Raw genomic sequence first — 18,001 nt, 5'->3', positions numbered from 1 at the left:
TGAGCTAGCTAGCTTAAGTGCATCAATGACTTTTAAGCCTAGTTCACATGGAAAGATAATTAGCAAATTTTTGAAGTGATTGTTCCCTTCTTACAATCTTAAGAATTAGGTCCATTACCGTAATGGCTCTAAAGATAATCTCATCAGATGTTCCTGCCGTGTGTGTAGTGTGCTCTGGTAAGCTTGGGAAGACATTGGGGTCGCTCCAATATTGCTTTGGCAATAACCTGTTGAATTGTCCCTGCTCAATTTTGGAAGATTTCTGGTGTATTCTGATGATAAACAAGTACGCAGCCTGCTGAACACGAAACGTAATCAATCAGAAAGCGAAGTGATGAAAGCACACTGCACGGAGAGAGGGGAATCCACGATTTCCCATTTCACCTGCATGGGAATGTTCATGAGTAACATCAGATTGTGTGGAGATGTTTACCTTTATCACCTTCCATAGGGTTTCTTCTGATTTGAAAATTGTCTGATCATTCAAAATTTTGCCGTGTGAACCACGCCTTGATCTGTAAAATCCTTGGTGGTAATCTTGCTTAGACTGAATGCATCTGCATAGGCTAAGGTGCCACATCTCAACAGGAGGATCTCAGTATGCTGTACAGTGCAGCGAGGAATGCCCAGACCTCTACATCGGAGAAACTAAACAGCCACTTCACAAGCGCATGGCACAACATAGAAGAGCCACCTCCACGGGACAGGACTCAGCAGTTCATTTGCATCTAAAGGACAAAGGTCACTCTTTCGAGGATGCCAACGTTCACATTTTGGACAGAGAGGACAGATGGGTTGAAAGAGGAGTAAAGGAAGCCATTTATGTCCACTGTGAGCAACCATCTTTGAACAGAGGCGGTGGTTTACAACACCAACTGTCTGCCATCTATAATCCAGTTTTGAGATCCCTTCCCAGATGCCTCAACGCCCACGCATATCCTGGGCCATCTGACCTCAGGAATTCACATGATAGGGTGGGGCCAGGCTTCACAATGAGCTCACCCGAAACTCTGGCTGAATAGGACCCACACCCACCCTCACACCTTGGCTCATGTGTTTATGTAGAAGATCATCGGGGGTCTTTTGTTCCCTCTTCGGGAGGAAACTCCCACTGGGTTTGAATCTGGGACTCTCCACCATTTGACCTTAGAACTGAAGAAGCCTCTCTGATGAGAGGTGAAACGTCTTCAAGCAACTCAAAGAAGTCCAGACGCTTTTCTTTCAAAGCTCATTAGACTACAATGACCTGGATGACTGAGAACCTTCACAGACATAGGAGGATCTCAGATTGAAACCCCAGTATGTGGAGACCTTTCAGAGTCTGCATGCTGAGGTCCTCCTGATTTCCTCCATAGATGTCAGGAGATTGTGTGTGCGTGTGTGTGTGTGTGTGTGTGTGTGTATGTGTGTGTGTGTGTGTGTGTTACCCTTGTGATCCACTAGTGATCTGTCCAGTGTGCATCACACCCTTAATCACATACAGCTGAAAATTCCTTAAATTTCTTTTGGCTCCATTCTTGTGTGCACATCCACCTCCCTCCAGCATCTAAATGCAGACCCTCGTGACTGCTTAGTGCGAGGCAACGCTCCCTTTGTGGGAATTCAACAAAGTGATACAGTAATCTAACAGAACGATGGTGCCACAGCTGTTACGGCAAACAAAAAGTCAGAATCAGTTCCAGTTCTGAACAAAACTGTCAGGAATGTTTATGGGGTCAGCTGAAAGAAGCTAGTTGTGTTTTTAGATTGTTATTGTGCCTTAATGCCTGGGGAATCATTTTTAAATGCTGCAACGTGTCATCTTCCAGGTGAGAAGAGTTATAATAGCAGTGGCGGATCTAGGATTTTTGCGACTCTGGGGCCATCAAGGGGCCACAATATTTATAGAAAGGCCAAGTATTACCATTAGTCCACACTGAAGGCATCAGTGTTAGGGAATGGCAGGAGAACGTCACTGATCCACCGCGGCTCACTGTGCCACGCCGCCCCACTAAAGCTAGTATTGGGTTCTATTTTTGTCACGAGCCGCATCAACACTTCACTTTCTGCAGTTAACATGGGGTTAAACAGGAAATCACGTGCGGTTTCAGTGTAAAATGTCCCGTAGTTTCCTAAACAAAGACTATTGCAACAATGCAATTTCTAATCTGTGGAGATTGCATCAAAACGTGCAGCCTAGTGGCTTATTTACTCTCAGCATCTTTTGAGAAGTGCAGCGGTGTGTTTTTCATGGATTTAATCCCAGCAGGGGTGAGGCACAACATAACATACGGCTTCAAACAGTAATGTCAAACGTTGTTTCCTTATTCATCTTCTTCTTGGTTTAATGGTGGATGGCTGAAACAAACTGTGAAATCTCTAGGAGTTTTGTGATCTCGCGAGTCCAGCGAGGAGGGTGGTGGAGAAGCCGCTCCCTGGTTTTGATTGACGCGCTGCAAAGCACCAGAGTAAAAGTCCCGTTCCGCGACGCTGATGCCTCCAGTGTGGATTTGGGGTTGGTCCATTTTCCATTCGCAAGATTTCACACTGAAAATTCTTACATTTTGCTCATTAGCACCTTTAGTGGTTTGACTTGGAACTGCATTCACCTATAACCTGATCATCGCACAAAGCACAGATTAGAAACAGGACAGGAGGCCTTCAGGGGGCCAATCAGATTTCAGCAGGGGCCAGTGCCCCTGTGGTCCCACCCCTGGAACCATCCATGTATAACCTGGAGAGATCATTAGTCATAGAAGAACATGGGAGACATTCATTTGTAGATATTAAGAAGCAAATATTTCATAAACTCTGGTGTCAAATGCAAACTGCATCAATAAAATTAGAATCATCGGCTCAGGGGTCCAGTTTCAGGACTGCTCAAAGTATGATTTTCACGTTTGTGGCCAACCTTTGTGTAAAGCTTCAGCGTCCTAATAAAGACCGTTAGACACTTACTGCAATATTTTAATTAATTTAATAAATTCTACAATAAATACCTGTAGGGAAGCTACGAATGTGATTCTTTATGATTTTACTCCTTTTCTGCCTCCAATAGAAAACATCCAGTTTTCTCCAAGCGTTTTAGAGCTCAGCTCCCCCTGGAGACCTTCTGTCTATGACTTCACACTGAAACAAAAGCTCCTCTTGACCCATAATCTGACACTTCCACTTAACTCTGATGCTTCCAGCTCTGATAAGACTGCTTTCAGAAGCGCTCTGCTGAAATCATGAGGCACAGTTTGATAAATCGATCAAAGTCATCTGAAAAAGCATCTTATGAACTCTGCCTGAACTCAAAATTTCACTTTTTTGCATTCCAGTGTTGGAATAATGCAACAAATATTTCAGTTTTTTGTGATTATATGGTAACTGGGACTATAAAGCATGCTTTAATGTGTTTTTTTTAAAGAAGTAGCACCTTTCTGCTTGTGGAAAACGCTAAAGGAACAGACGGGGTTTTCCACATCTCATCGGGAGCCGTTCTTAATGGAGGGGATATTTCTCGAGCAGACAGATTTTTATACAGACATCAGTCTTGCTCAACAACTTAATAGAAAAAAATTATATATGACAAATTTGCAGAAACGCCTACAGAGAATCTACTCACTTACTGGATGTTTAAGATTAAACATGTGCTTCCTAAGTAGCTCCTGTCTGAGGTCCGTCATCCGAGGAGCGGGCTCGTTAAAAAGCACAACGGTGCTTCTGTTTGCACGAGCCAATGGGAGCAGCTCTGGATCAACAGCTTCTGAAGTCACATCTGTAATGTGAGTTTATTTTATCACCCAGGGATCTGGTAACCAAATATTTCAACAGAACTTCTCCTGGAAAGACACCAGAGAGAGAAGTGATGTCACGCTGCTCCAGCAGGGCTTTAAAAGCATTTTTATCACAATGTCCACCACCAGCATCACCGCTGGAGACGGGCTTGATTCTTCTGTATGGTGCTGTCCTGAAGCCTGCAGGGAAATGTTCTGGTTTTTATTGCCCAGTTAGAGATCAAACCTCAGGGCTCAGTTCAATAAAACCCCAGACAATTTATTTAAACATGTGAGCCTGATTCTGTCTGATAAACCTAAATCACTGATGGCTGAACTGATGTTTGACTTCCAGGCTGCTAAAATAGACACTGAGTTCAACTATATTTCTAATGCAGCTGCTTTTCACCCATTTTCTCCAGATTTTTACTGCATCACTGAGCTGTAGATGACGACTTACTGTGACAGATGTGATTGTTGTGAACTAATCTTGAATAGACTACACAGGTTTGCTGAAGAATGTGTGAAATTAATCAACATTTTAGACTTTAAGACACCTGTAGACTAAGTGCTTGCATTTAGTGTAGCACTTCTGGTGCATGCTTACGCCGGGGACACACCAGACGCAGAAGCACCGCGAAGCGCCGAGAAGCGAATCGCTCACGAAATTCGGCTGCTGCTCGCCGCTCCTCAGTTCAGATCAGACGCGCCCCAGTCGAGGCGCGTCTCGGCTCAGCTGTAGTTTTTCTTTTAACCACTTGGTGTCCTCCATTTCCTCTCTGCCTTTTCTCAGCTCTTTTCCTCTACGTTTGAGTGTGTGTGTGTGTGTGTGTGTGTGTGTGTGTGTGTGTTTGTGTGTGTGTGTGTGTGTGTGTGATTGTGTGTGTGTGTGTGTGTGTGTGTGTGTGTGTGTGTGTGTGTGTTTTTCTGCAATGTCTGATTACGAACACATTTGATTATTGCGGAATATTTTTTGAAATGCTTTATTTTGATAAATTTACCGGCCTGCCTCTTATGTCTAGGTTTGACTTCCTGCCAGAATTGACGCAATTCACCCGCGGCTCGCGAAAAAATAGAGCAGACGCCGAAACGATCGCTGCACGGCGCGGGCTGGAGCGCCGGCGCGCGGCGATTCGCGGCGCTTCGGCGGCCCATGTGGTCTATAGAATAGCTTAACAAGGGTGCCGAATGAAAGCGGTCCCATTTTCGCGGCGCTTCCGCGGCCGGTGTGTCCCCGGCGTTAATAGGAATTTCCATTTATCACAAAACTGATGGTGATGTAACGGTTCATAAATAAGGATTTGCATGAAGCCCCATAATATTTGGATGACTGGAGTTAGTATATTCCTTGGTTCACCCTCCTACTGGTTAAAAGTGGAATTACAAATGTCATAAACATTCCTGCAGTAGCCTGCCTTAGCTAACACTAACAACGAGTCAATGCTAACACGAGTCGACTGATGCTAAATAAACCATAAAGTAAAAAGATCCACATCAATTAAATCACCAATAATCACTCACAAGTCCAGTAGCAACAAAGCCAGGTCACCATCAGGACCTTCAGTCCTCCTTTAGTTCCTTCAAACGAGCGTAGGAAACAACGACGTTAACTCTGGTTTTAGCTCTTTGCTTTGCCTCTACAGACATGACTCTTTTACTGTTACTTCCAGGCTCCATGATGATGTGGAGGAAAAAAAGCAAAAATCAGCAAACAGAAAACGTTAATTGCTAACATTTATATTAGCTACTGGCACAGTAAACAGCTATTGCCAGAGAGCAGGGAAAGACCTCCTACTATAGTGTTTAAACTGTTAAGTGCAGTTTCTGGTCAGCAGAGGGCAGCAGAGTGCTGTCCACGGTTGAAGTTGGTGAAGTTTCGGGCACAAAAATCACTGAAAGCAATAGTTTAAAATGTTAAAAACAACTCTTAAGTGTTACTTTAGGACAACAGCTACTCAATAACACAAGTAGGGGAAATGTGGAACATATTGTAATATACAGGCAGCTGACAATAAGTGGAATTTGCATTTTTATGTAGATATTAGTTGTTCTGAGGTGTTATCTAATCAGAATTATTTAAAATATAAGTTTTCTTTGCTGCCAATGTTGTGTCCTCTTCTCTGAAGCCTAATTTCTACTTGAATTTATGAACTTTTAAATGTTGTGTTTGAACAACAAACAACACATCTTCAGCTAAATATGAAATAGGCTGAACCGTAAACAACTCTATGAACAAACTGTTAAATCTAACGTGATGTGGACCATCCTAAACAAGTAAATTATTTTATTTTAATTAAAACTATTTTAATTTTTACAATACAAGGTGCACCATTTAAAAAGAAGTACGAAAGACGTTTATCCCATTAGAATCACAATCAATCTGTTGTGTGTTTTTGGGAAATCTATCCATTCAGCAGATTTGAAGCTAAACATCAACTCTCCAGATGCATTCCAGGTTTAAATCCGTTTCCTGTCTACAGACGTGTCAGCTGGCTCTCTGGTCTGTCGGCTCCAGCTCAAAACACTGATTTATAATGTGATAAAGTCTCTTGATTCTTCCATTGAGATGATAGATGATGATGAGAACACAGACTTGTTTTTCTACATGCTTTACTGACCAAAACTAGCCAGGAGCCAAAGGTGATGGAATCAGATCTTTTACCACCAGGTGTGGGAAATAATCTAATAATCCAGCTGGTTTGTACAACACTGTGACTTGTGTTGATTTCTTTATTGTTGTGCTAACCGTCTGACAAGTCATCGCCTTCAACAGCGATCTCGTTGGATTCTCTCTTTTTCATTTGCTTGGAATACAGTTAAATCCTCTGCTACTTCACAGGACATTTAAATGTTTAAAACACACACAAACCTAATGCAATGAGCTAAAAAATCATTTATACTATAAAGCTGTGACCCTTTTGTATGAATGGGTTGCTGTGTTGCATTAGTGCTGCATGTCCCACTCACAGCTGGTGGAACTATCAGTGTGAACCTGAACATCTGGCTTTAGGGGTTTATTTGGGACACGACTGCAACACACAACCCTTAGAGACCCCCCTGATTCCTCCGCCGGAAACAGCTGATTAATGATTGTCAGGTGAGAAAGTTGCCTCAGTCGCTCCCCCAGAAGCAGAGCAGAGATTCAGTCAACGTGCTGCTGTGATTTCTACAGTAGAAGTGAATGGGACTAGTGTGTGTGTGTGTGTGTGTGTGCACATGCATGCTTGAATGCGTGCGTGCATGCATGTGCAAACATTCTCGTCCTACATTCAATGTGCGGAGTGACCATCAATGAATTCCATTCATTTTAGTGACTGGATTGTGCCTAACCTTATAGGGAGCCTAAGGCCTAGTCCACACGTAGCCGGGGTATTTTAAAAACGAATATCCGCCCCTCCAAAAACTTGCATCCACACCACCTCGTTTTAAAAAAAAACTCTGTCCACACGTACCCGGATAAATAGGTTGTTAAGGACATGCCAGACCTGTAGGCGGCAGTACTTCCCCCATTCTTAACCTCGTCCTTCGTCTGTGGTCTTCCGCAAGGAGCAGTAATTCCGCTTGCAAAAACAAACAAGCAAAAAGCGCTTGGACAATTGATAAAGCGAGCGCAGCTCTGAGGGCTTCCATGCTGTCGGCTAGTGTAAACACAGGTCGCACACGTGATGTCAGCATTTTTTTGTTGTGGAAAGTGACGTTGCGGACCTTAAAACTCCGGTTTTGTCTGTCCACACGCAGACACCCAAAACGGAGAAAACGCAGATCTTCACTTTGGCCGGAGTTTTTAAAAAGATTCGTTTTCGTGTGAAAAAACTCCGTTTTCGTGTGGATGACAGGCCAAAACGTAGAAACATATCTACGTTTTGGCAGATCCCCGGCTACGTGTGGACAGGGCCTAAGTCACGCCCATCTACTTCCAGACCACGAGTCACCGGAAGGCAGAAAAAATAAATGCAAGTCAAAGGAGCTAAAAAGAATATTTTCTAATTCCGCTTGTTTTGTGCCAAGGATTTCACATATTATGTCCCTGAATTTTAAAGACGCATTTTGATGCCAAAAACGCACTTATTTTCAAATGGGGGAAACGCTATTTTAGGTTTTGTGTGAAAATAAGTTCAGGACTACAAATACACATCACGAAAGTGATGTCATCAAACCAGACACGGAGAAAAACAGAGGGAAATGGCTGAAAGTTCAGCACATTTAAAATCCTTTCTTCAGGAGGAAAGAACCACCATAAATCTGGCCATTTGGTAAGTGGCAGCTACACTAGGGGAAAAGAGGTTCTGTGGTGATGTCACATATGTGACGTGCTGATGTCTAATTTGTAGTCATGCTACTTACGAACTTTTACAAGCTGATAAATCTCAAAGTACATGACAAGCACGGTCGAAACACCCATCGTTAGTTGTCATTTAAATTGCAGTAAATGCGATCCAGGGTCTAAGGCAAAGCGGATTAGAAAATAGCGTTTTTAGCCTCATTGACTTTCATTCTTTTATTTTCGTTCTTCTGGGGACCCATGAGCTGACCGGAAAGGGAGGGGACTTAGATGCCCTATACCTCTAAAAGTAATGACTAGAGCTCTGTAACATTGTACCAATGTAAAGACAAGGCAAATGTCCTCACTTCACTACTAATGTCCTCAGTTACAGGTGAAAAGTGTGTGACTTATGTATAAAGGAGGTTTCTGCTTACCTCTGGTGCCTGGCAACATGGATGGAGACACATCCATTGTGAAACCACGACTGAATGAAGATTTGGAGGCACTCAGCGGAGGAGCAAAACCAATCTGAGAGCTGCAGCAACATGTTTACAACTAGAAAATTCCTGAAGACATTTTTAAAAAGCCCCTGCTGGTACTAGATTGTGTCCATGTGTTATGGGGAGCCTAAGTCTCCTCCCTTTCCGGTCGGCTCATGGGTCCCCGGAAGAACAAAAAATGAATGCAAGTTATTTTCTAATCCGCTTTGCCTTAGACCCTGGATCACACATATGTTGTACTGCAATTTAAATGAAAACTACTAATGGGTGTTTCGACCATGCCAGTCACGTGCTTTGAGATATATCAGCTTGTAAAAGTTTGTAATTAACATAAGTAATTAGTATGATACTTAGGCTCCCAACAGTAAATGCACTATCTTGGAACGGATACATGACAGGATACCACAGAACAGTGTTATGCCCTCTGTTGTCCTAGCGGGGAACTGCTTTGCAACACTCCCCAGGAGATGAAGAAGTATGAAGGCAAATCATCTCCACCTGTGCGCGCATGTCTCTCCCTTGTGGAGCTGATGGAGAAATATAAATTGGACTTAACTCAGTAGGAAATGGGGAGCCAAATTAGAATTAGAAAATAGCATTTTAGCCCCATTGACTTGCATTCATTTTTTCGTTCTTCCGGGCACCCATGATGCGGAAGTGACTTAAGCTCCCTATAGTATCGGTAGTTGTAGTCAAACAACCGGCATTAGTAAAATTGGAAGTTTCTGGTGAAACGGAATGGAAAGAAAAGAAAAAAAGCAACATTGAAGAGACGATGTGTCGTTTTCACTGTTGATCTCTGGAAATATCCATCGAAATGCTATTGAAAATGAATAAAATGATGCCCAGTTGTTGAAAATTGTTGGCGGCTTCTTAACATTTAACAAAAAATCCGATCTAAAGAACAGAGAGGTGGGTCTATGTCTCTGGGCAACACCATATTAGATGCCATGTTTGCTTATACGGAAACCCGTGAGGACAAAATGCATTTACTGATTTGTAAGAAACAGTTACAAATCGTTCGCCCTTCATAAGTGTTGCCAGTGATGAAAGGGAGTCTGATGTCGTCGTCGTCTTCCTTCGCATATCCGGGTCCGGGTCGCAGGGGCAGCATCCCAACTACGGAGCTCCAGACCGTCCTCTCCCCAGCCACCTCCACCAGTTCCTCCGGCAGGACCCCAAGGCATTCCCGGACCAGATTGGAGATGTAACTTCTCCAAAGTGTCCTGGGTCGACCTGGGGGCCTTCTGCCGGCAGGACATGCCCGAAACACCTCCCCAGGGAGGCATCGAGGAGGCATCCTGACCAGATGCCCAAACCACCTCAACAGACTCATTTCGATCCGGAGGAGCAGCGGTTCTACTCCGAGTCCCTCCCGAATGTCCGAGCTCGTCACCCTATCTCTAAGGCTGAGCCCGGCCACCCTACGGAGGAAACTCATTTTGGCCACTTGTATTCGCAGTCTCGTTCTTTCGGTCATTACCCAAAGCTCATGACCATAGGTGAGGATTGGGACGTAGATTGACCGATAAATCGAGAGCCTGGCTTTCTGGCTCAGCTCCCTCTTCACCACGAGAGATCGGCTCAGCGTCCGCATCACTGCAGACGCCGAACCAATCCGCCTGTCGATCTCTCGATCCCTCCTACCCTCACTTGTGAACAAGACCCCGAGATACTTAAACTCCTCCACTTGAGGACCTCAACCTGGAGTTGGCAAGCCAACCTTTGGTGACCATGGTCTCAGATTTGGAGGTGCTGATCCTCATCCCAGCCGCTTCACACTCAGCCGTGAACCTACTCAGCAAGAGCTGAAGGTCAGAGCTGGATGAAGCTAGGAGGACCACATCATCCGCAAAAAGCAGAGACGAGATTCTCCTGCCACCAAACTCGACACACTCCTCACCACGGCTGCACCCAGAAATTCAGTCCATAAAGGTTATGAACAGAACCGGCGACAAAGGGCAGCCTTGGCGGAGCCCAACCCTCACCGGGAGCAGGTCCGACTTACTACCGGCTATGCGGAACAAACTCACGCTCCTCTGGTAAAGGGACTGAATGGCCCTTAACAAAAGGTCACCCACCCCATACTCTTGGAGTGTCCCCCACAGGGTGCCCCTGGGGACACGGTCATAAGCCTTCTCCAAATTCACAAAGCACATGTGGATTGGTTGGGCGAACTCCCATGCCCCCTCCATCACCCTTGCAAGGGTATAGAGCTGGTCCACAGTTCCATGGCCAGGACAAAAACCACATTGCTCCTGCTCAATCTGAGATTCAACTATCGATCGGACCCTCTTCTCCAGTACCTTGGAGTAGACCTTTCCAGGGAGGCTGAGGAGTGTGATCCCCCTATAGTTGGAACACACCCTCCGGTCACCCTTTTTAAAGATGGGGACCACCACCTCGGTCTACCACTCCACAGGAACTGCCCCGATGACCACGCAATGTTGCAGAGACGTGTCAACCATGACAGCCCTTCCACATCCATAGCCTTGAGATACCCAGGACGAATTTCATCCACCCCCGGGGCTCCACCGCTGTGTAGTTGTTTGACTACCTCAGCAACTTCTACCCCAGAGATTGAACAGTCCACCCCCAGGTCTCCCGGATCTGGCTTCTCCTCAGAATGCGCGTAGATGGGATTGAGGAGTTCCTCAAAGAATTCTTTCCACCGCCCGACTATAGCCCCAGTTGACATCAGCAGCTCCCCATCCCCACTGTAAACAGTGTGAGCGAGTTTCTGCCTCCCTCTCCTGAGGCGCCGGACAGTTTCCCAGAACCTCTTTGGAGCCGATTGATAGTCTTTCTCCATGGCCTCACCCAACTCATCCCACGCCCGACAATTTGCCTCGACAACTGCCGCTGCTGCACCCCGCTTGGCTATTAGGTACCCCTTTGCTGCCTCCGGAGACCCACAGACCAGCCACGCCCTGTAGGCCTCCTTCTTCAGCCTGACAGCTCCCCTAACCTCTCGTGTCCACCAGCGGGTACGGGGCTTGCCACCACGACTGGCACCGGCCACCTTAGAACCACAGCTAGCAACAGCCGCCTCAACAATCGCAGAGTGGAACAAGGCCCACTTGGAGTCGATGTCCCCCACTGCTCTTGAGACGCGATCAAAGCTCTGCCGGAGGTGGGAGTTGAAGACCGTCTTGACAGGTTGTTCTGCCAGGCGTTCCCAGCAGACCCTCACTATGCGTTTGGGTCTGCCAGGTCTACGCAGCATCTTCCCCTGCCATCTGATCCAACTCACCACCAGGTGGTGATCAGTTGACAGCTCCGCTCCTCTCTTCACTCGGGTGTCCAATACATACGGCCGAAGGTCAGATGATACAACTACAAAGTCTATCATCGACCTGCGACCTAGGATGCCCATCGGTGTACCGATGGGCATCCTTATGTTTGAACATGGCGTTCTTTATGGCCAAACTGCGGCTTGCACAGAAGTCCAATAACGAAACACCACTCGAGATTAGATCAGGTGGGCCGTTCCTCCCAATCACACCCCTCCAGGTCATGCCATAATTGCCCACGTGAGCATTGAAGTCCCCCAGCAGGACAATGGAGTCCCCTGATGGAGCACTATCTAGCACTTGTCCCAGGGACTCCAAAAAGGGTGGGTAATCTGAACTGATATTTGGCGCATAAGCACAAACAACAGTCAGGACCCGTTCCCCGACCCGAAGGCGCAGGGAAGCTACCCTCTCGTCCCCCGGGGTAAACCCCAACACACAGGCAGAGCGTATTGGGGCTAACAAAAAGCCAACCCCAGCCCTCCGCCTCTCACCCGGAGCAACGCCAGCAAAGGAGAGTGTCCAACCCCTCTCCAGGACTTGGGTTCCAGAGCCAATGCTACGCGTCGAGGTGAGTCCGACTATATCTAGCCGGTACCGCTCAACCTCTGCCACAAGCTCCTGCTTCTTCCCTGCCAGCGAGGTGACGTTCCATGTCCCAATAACCAGTTTCCTTGTCCGGGGATCGGACCGCCAAGGCTCCCGCCTCGGTCTGCCACCTGATCCACACTGCACTGGACCCTTCATGTTCCTCCTGCGGGTGGTGGGTCCACAGTTGGATGAGCCCATGTATCCGGTTCGGGCTGGGCCTGGCTGGGCCCCATGGGCGAAAGCCCGGCCACCAGGCACTCTCTCATGGACCCCAAACCCAGGCCTGGCTCCAGGGTGGGACCCCGGTAACCCTCCGGGCCGGGTACTCCGACTCTTTGTTTTAACTTCCATGAAAGATCTTCTGAGCCGTTTTTTGTCTCACCCTTCACCTAAGACTCATTTGTCATGGGAGAGCCTACCAGGGGCACAAAGTGCCCCAGACAACATAGCTCCTAGGATCATTAGTGCACTCAAACTCCTCCACCACGATAAGGTGACGGTTCAAGGAGGAGGGAGTCTGATTGGCTTGTCATTATGATTATGAGGTTGTGCTTCCAGGTATTTTTGACCCTGATGGCCATCCGTTCGTAATTCTTAATTAAACACAAAAATACTAGCCTGGCAAGCCAGACAAGTATTAGTCTGGATCTGGAAGTCCCACAGGAGCTTGGCTTTTTTGTTCTCTACCTTCTTAGGGGGTGTAACCCACTTTGAGTTTGGGGCTTCCAGTCCACACTCTGCACAGACGTTTCTGTATACTGTGCCAGCTACTTGGTTGTAGGATTTCCCTGCCAGCATCTTACACCCTGCAGCTGATGGATTGTCTCAGGCGCCTTTTTGCATAGCCTACACCTAAAATTTAAAAAATGTTTTATTGTAACAAATATGTCCACTGATTGTTCTGGATGATTATAAAAAGCAGTTCTCCCTTGTCCCAAATATCTAACCCAGTTTTCTGTTCCATCCAGGGAAGAGTCTTTTCCCAGCACGATGTTTGAATTAGGAGCACATCTGATTGTTATTCATGGGAGTAAATTTGTTCACTATGATGCAATTATATTTGAAAACACATCAGTCAGATACAAGTGTGTTTGATGTCTTCATTACTCAGTAATCCAGTGAAGGTGTTATGATGCGATTCGGCATGTATGGATTTAATTTAAATGATCTTAGTGCAATAGAATAGAATAGAATAGAATAGAATAGAATAGACGTAGACAAGCAGCATATGCACTTACGAGAACAGGACGTAAATAAAATAGGTATATTACCATAAATAAACTCAACCTAAGCAAAAGACTCTGGTAATGGTACTCTCAGTAATGAGACAGGGTTCGATTACCTGCAGGGCCCTGCTGGTTATACTTACAAACACTAAAGCATTTATTAGAAACCTAAAACCTGTTTAGTTTAGCCGACATCATGATTCTAACTCACCTTGATGATTAGAAATGAAGAAAATAAAATTATAACCTAGAAAATTCCTACAGAAACCTTGATGAAGCCACTTAGATCACACGCTCTTGCAGAAACATCCATCAGAGGGTGGAGACTGTTGTAGCCAATCACAGAGCTGGATTTTATCACCTTGTGGGATGCAGACCATAGGGAGCCTAAGTCACGCCCATCTACTTCTGGACCATGAGTCCTTGGAAAAACGAAAAAATTAATGCAAGTCAACGGGGCTAAAAACACTAATTTCAATTCAATTCAAGTTTATTTACACAGCACCAAATCACGACAAGAGTCATCTCAAGGCACTTCACATAATAAACATTCCAATACAGTTCAGTTCATTAAGCCAGTCAGAAAAAAGTTTCCTATGTAAGGAACTCTGCAAATTGCATCGAGTCACTGACTAGTGTCAGAGTCTTTAGAGTATTTTCTAATCCCGTTTGTTTTGTGCCTTGGATTTCACAGATGATGTCCGTGAATTTTAAAGACACATGTTGATACCAAGAACACACTTAATTCTGAATGGAGGTAAACGCTATTTTAGGTTTTGTGGGAAGATAAGTCCAGGACTACAAATGCGCTTCACGAAAGTGACGTCATCGAACCAGACACGGAGAAAACTGAGGGACAAGGGCTGTAAGTTCAGCAAACTTCCCACAGGAGGAAAGAACCACCATGAATCTGGTCATTTGGGAAGCAGCTATAGGGGAGAGGAGATTATGTGGTGACATCACATCTGCGATGTGCAATTTCTGGTGTGTAGTCATTTTAATTCCAAACTTTTACAAGCTGATGAATCTCAAAGTATGTGACTGGCGTAGTCGAAACACCCTGTGTGATGTGGAAACTGAAAATCTGCACCCTGGCTGCTGGATGATTACCCCCTTGCTACCAAACCCAACGAGGAAGACCTCTAAACCTCCCAATCGGACTGAACCTCCCAGTGGTGCACCTTTAGTTGTTTAATTTCCCCTCCCTCCATGGAGCGCCTTTAGTTCATCGCCCCTTAATTAAGCTCATTTCCTTTCTTCTGAGTCTTTGGTCTGAGGTCACTCGTGAGTCCTTCCTTCCTCATCATGACAAAAATATTGTAAAAACTACATTTTTGCCAGTTTTTTTGAAAATACCGAGATCTGTAAGTCACTTTACAGGTTTAAGCGTCTAACACAATTGATTAAATTATGCCAATTTTGATTACAGAAATATTTTCAGTTAAAAAGTTTTATTTACAATTGCATCATGACACTGAGAAGTTATCATGTGCTGCTGGGATAATAAGGGAGTCAGGACAAATATCAAATGACTACTCTGATAAATGTCTAATGGATAGCTCAACTGGTAAGACACCTGACTTACATGCAGCGAACCCGGGTTAAAATCCAGGCTGGGACAAATACCAACAACCAGTGTAAGTCATCAGACTCCCTTTCATCACTGGCAACACTCATGAAGGGCGAACGATTTGAAACCGTTTCTTTCAAATCAGTAAATGCATTTTGTCCTCACGGGTTTCCATAGAAGCAACCATGGCATCTAATATGGCGTTGCCCAAGAGACTTAGACCCGCCTCTCTGTTCTTTAGATCAGATTTCTTGGTTATATGTTAAGAAGCCGCCAACAATTTTCAACAACTGGGCATCATTTTATTCATTTTCAACAACATTTCGATGGATATTTCCAGAGTTCAACAATGAAAACGACGCATCGTCTCTTCAATGTTGCTTTTTTTTCTTTTCTTTCCATTCCGCTTCACCAGAAACTTCCAATTTTACTAATGCCGGTTGTTTGACTACAACTACCATTTCCTACTGAGTTAAGCCCAATTTACACCTCTCCATCAGCTTCACAATGGAGAGACACGCACGCATGTAGACGTTTTGCCTTCCTACTTCTCCACATCATGGGAAAAGTTACTAAGCAGTTCCCCGCCAGGACAACAGAGGGCGTAGCGCTGTTCTGTGGTATCCTGTTATGTATCCGTTCCAAGATGGTGTATTTACTGTTGTGTTTATATAGTGTTTCTTTGTATTTAAGAGACTTTCTAACACAGACAAATTTGTCACTCACCCTCCTCCACCTCTTCATGCGCTTGCCACCTCTAAACCTAGGTTTCTCGCTATTTCCATCCACGAATGAAACACTTGCTCCATATCTTTTCACTCCTCCGTTCACGAGGGAGTAAAGCGTTCATACTTTTAGAGTTTTTCCACAAGGTATTCTTCAATCTGTTCCGTGAATGCCGCTAGATATCCTCGGCTCTCTTTATGTTTTTGAGGGTGCAATGGCGGCGCTGTAGACGAAAACGGCGTCCTGACCAATCACTAGCTTGCGTTATCCGTCTCGTTGGACGGATGTTTAGAAAACGAGCCAGTCGGAGAGCCTTCAAAAGGACAGATAATGGCGTTACGTGTAGATGGAGAAGTATAAATTAGGCTTTACAACCAGTCAGGGGGAGTTAACAACTTGTCCCGCTCACGAGTCTACCAGGCCACACCCCAATAGGCGTGGTTCTGTTAGCAGAACTTCAGGGTAATTTTACCGGAATATCCTGGCATGTTTCTCCGCTTCACCTGGCATTTTTCAGGAATCAACAAACCTCAACAGGGGTATAGGTACTCCGAAAGGCCCAATAGAGTAGCTGAGCGGAACTTTTGGCTCACGCTGATTGATTGTAGCACAGCAGGAAATGACGTCAGCAGACATCCAAACAACAGGCTTTTGTAAAAGTAGAAGAGTTGCTTGTGAAGAAAAGTTGACGCACATGCAAATAATCACCATTCACCCCACTTTAAAATCGCTGTTCATCACTGCAAAACGAAGCTGAATTCCCCCCTCAGAGACGTAATTCACAAGGCTTTGTTGTCTCACAGAGCACCGTAAAAAGTGACGCGTCTGCTGGTCATTGAACACCTTAAATTACATCACACAGCTGCTCTCCCGGACATCCGAATGGTTCAAACCATGCCGTACTACGACCGACTAAAACTTTCAATGTTATTAATGTCCGTGTATGCTTTGTGACGCTGATCAGTGACATCACTCACTCCTGAAGCATTTGCTGGCGTCTTAGCAAAGTCCTGAAAGGGCTGAACAGCTGAGAGGACTGAGCTATCACCCAGTTGATTCACACACACCTAATTCAGGGGCTCTGATGGTTCTTGAAATGGCCCGGACAATGGTCATTTCGTGTCGTCCTGCGGAAATAGAGACACGCGCGTAACCTGAAGGTATGTTAGAATTACCCGGAAGGTCTGATATTGGAAACGGGCCTTGTATCAGTAAACCTGAGTGAGTCACAACAATGTTTGTGTTTTCTAATGTTTGTTGTGGTGGCCATGTTGGATTGGACTGACTCCAAAAGTGAATCAGTTGCAAATTCACATCCTATAAACATCCATATGTTCTGAGCGCATCATTTAAATCCACCCAGTGGTTTGTGTGATGTTTTGTTAGAACTACAATGGGCAAAAACATTTTCATCACTATTATAAAATGTCATAAATAGTTTTAAATGACTTTCATATAAAATCAACACAGCCATGGTATCTGATGGAAAATTATACAACGTCTCAGTTTTATAAAATATAACCAGAGAAATGCTTAATAAACATTGGCCTGATGGATTTGAACGACATGTGAGGAAAAAGAAGAGGATAGCATGTTGTGTCTCTCCATCTTTTTTTGTCAGCTGTGGATTTAAAGCTGTAGAGTCCCACAGGAAACCATCACTAAAGTCTGAGCCATAAATCCAGACAACAAAGTGCACATCATGTCATTTCCAACAGCTCAGCTGTGCTAATTTACACATAAACTTCTCTCAGAAGAGGAATCAAAAAGCTTCATTTCCCATCAAATCAGTGAGCGAGTCAAAACTTGGAGTCCTTTAACGTTCTTAAGTCAGACTATTTAACACCAGCTGCACTGCTGTACTACTTCTAGAGCCTGCACTGAATTTAAATATCCTGTTTTGTGTAAAGCTGTGTAATCCTGAAAGCTTTACATCATTAAATCTCAGTGGATCACACCGTCACATCGGTTTAGGTTCATTTACCTGAAGAGGGAATAAAGTCATGTGCTGGACGTCAACACCTTCCTCTGTGATTAATGCTTCTGGGAGCAGTTTCTCCTTTTGGCTTCACATCTGTCTGGGATTAGTTC

Source organism: Nothobranchius furzeri, chromosome 19, assembly GCF_043380555.1.
Source record: "Nothobranchius furzeri strain GRZ-AD chromosome 19, NfurGRZ-RIMD1, whole genome shotgun sequence".
Taxonomy (NCBI): domain Eukaryota; kingdom Metazoa; phylum Chordata; class Actinopteri; order Cyprinodontiformes; family Nothobranchiidae; genus Nothobranchius; species Nothobranchius furzeri.
The sequence above is the reverse complement of the archived record's forward strand: the minus strand, read 5'-3'. Positions refer to the sequence as shown.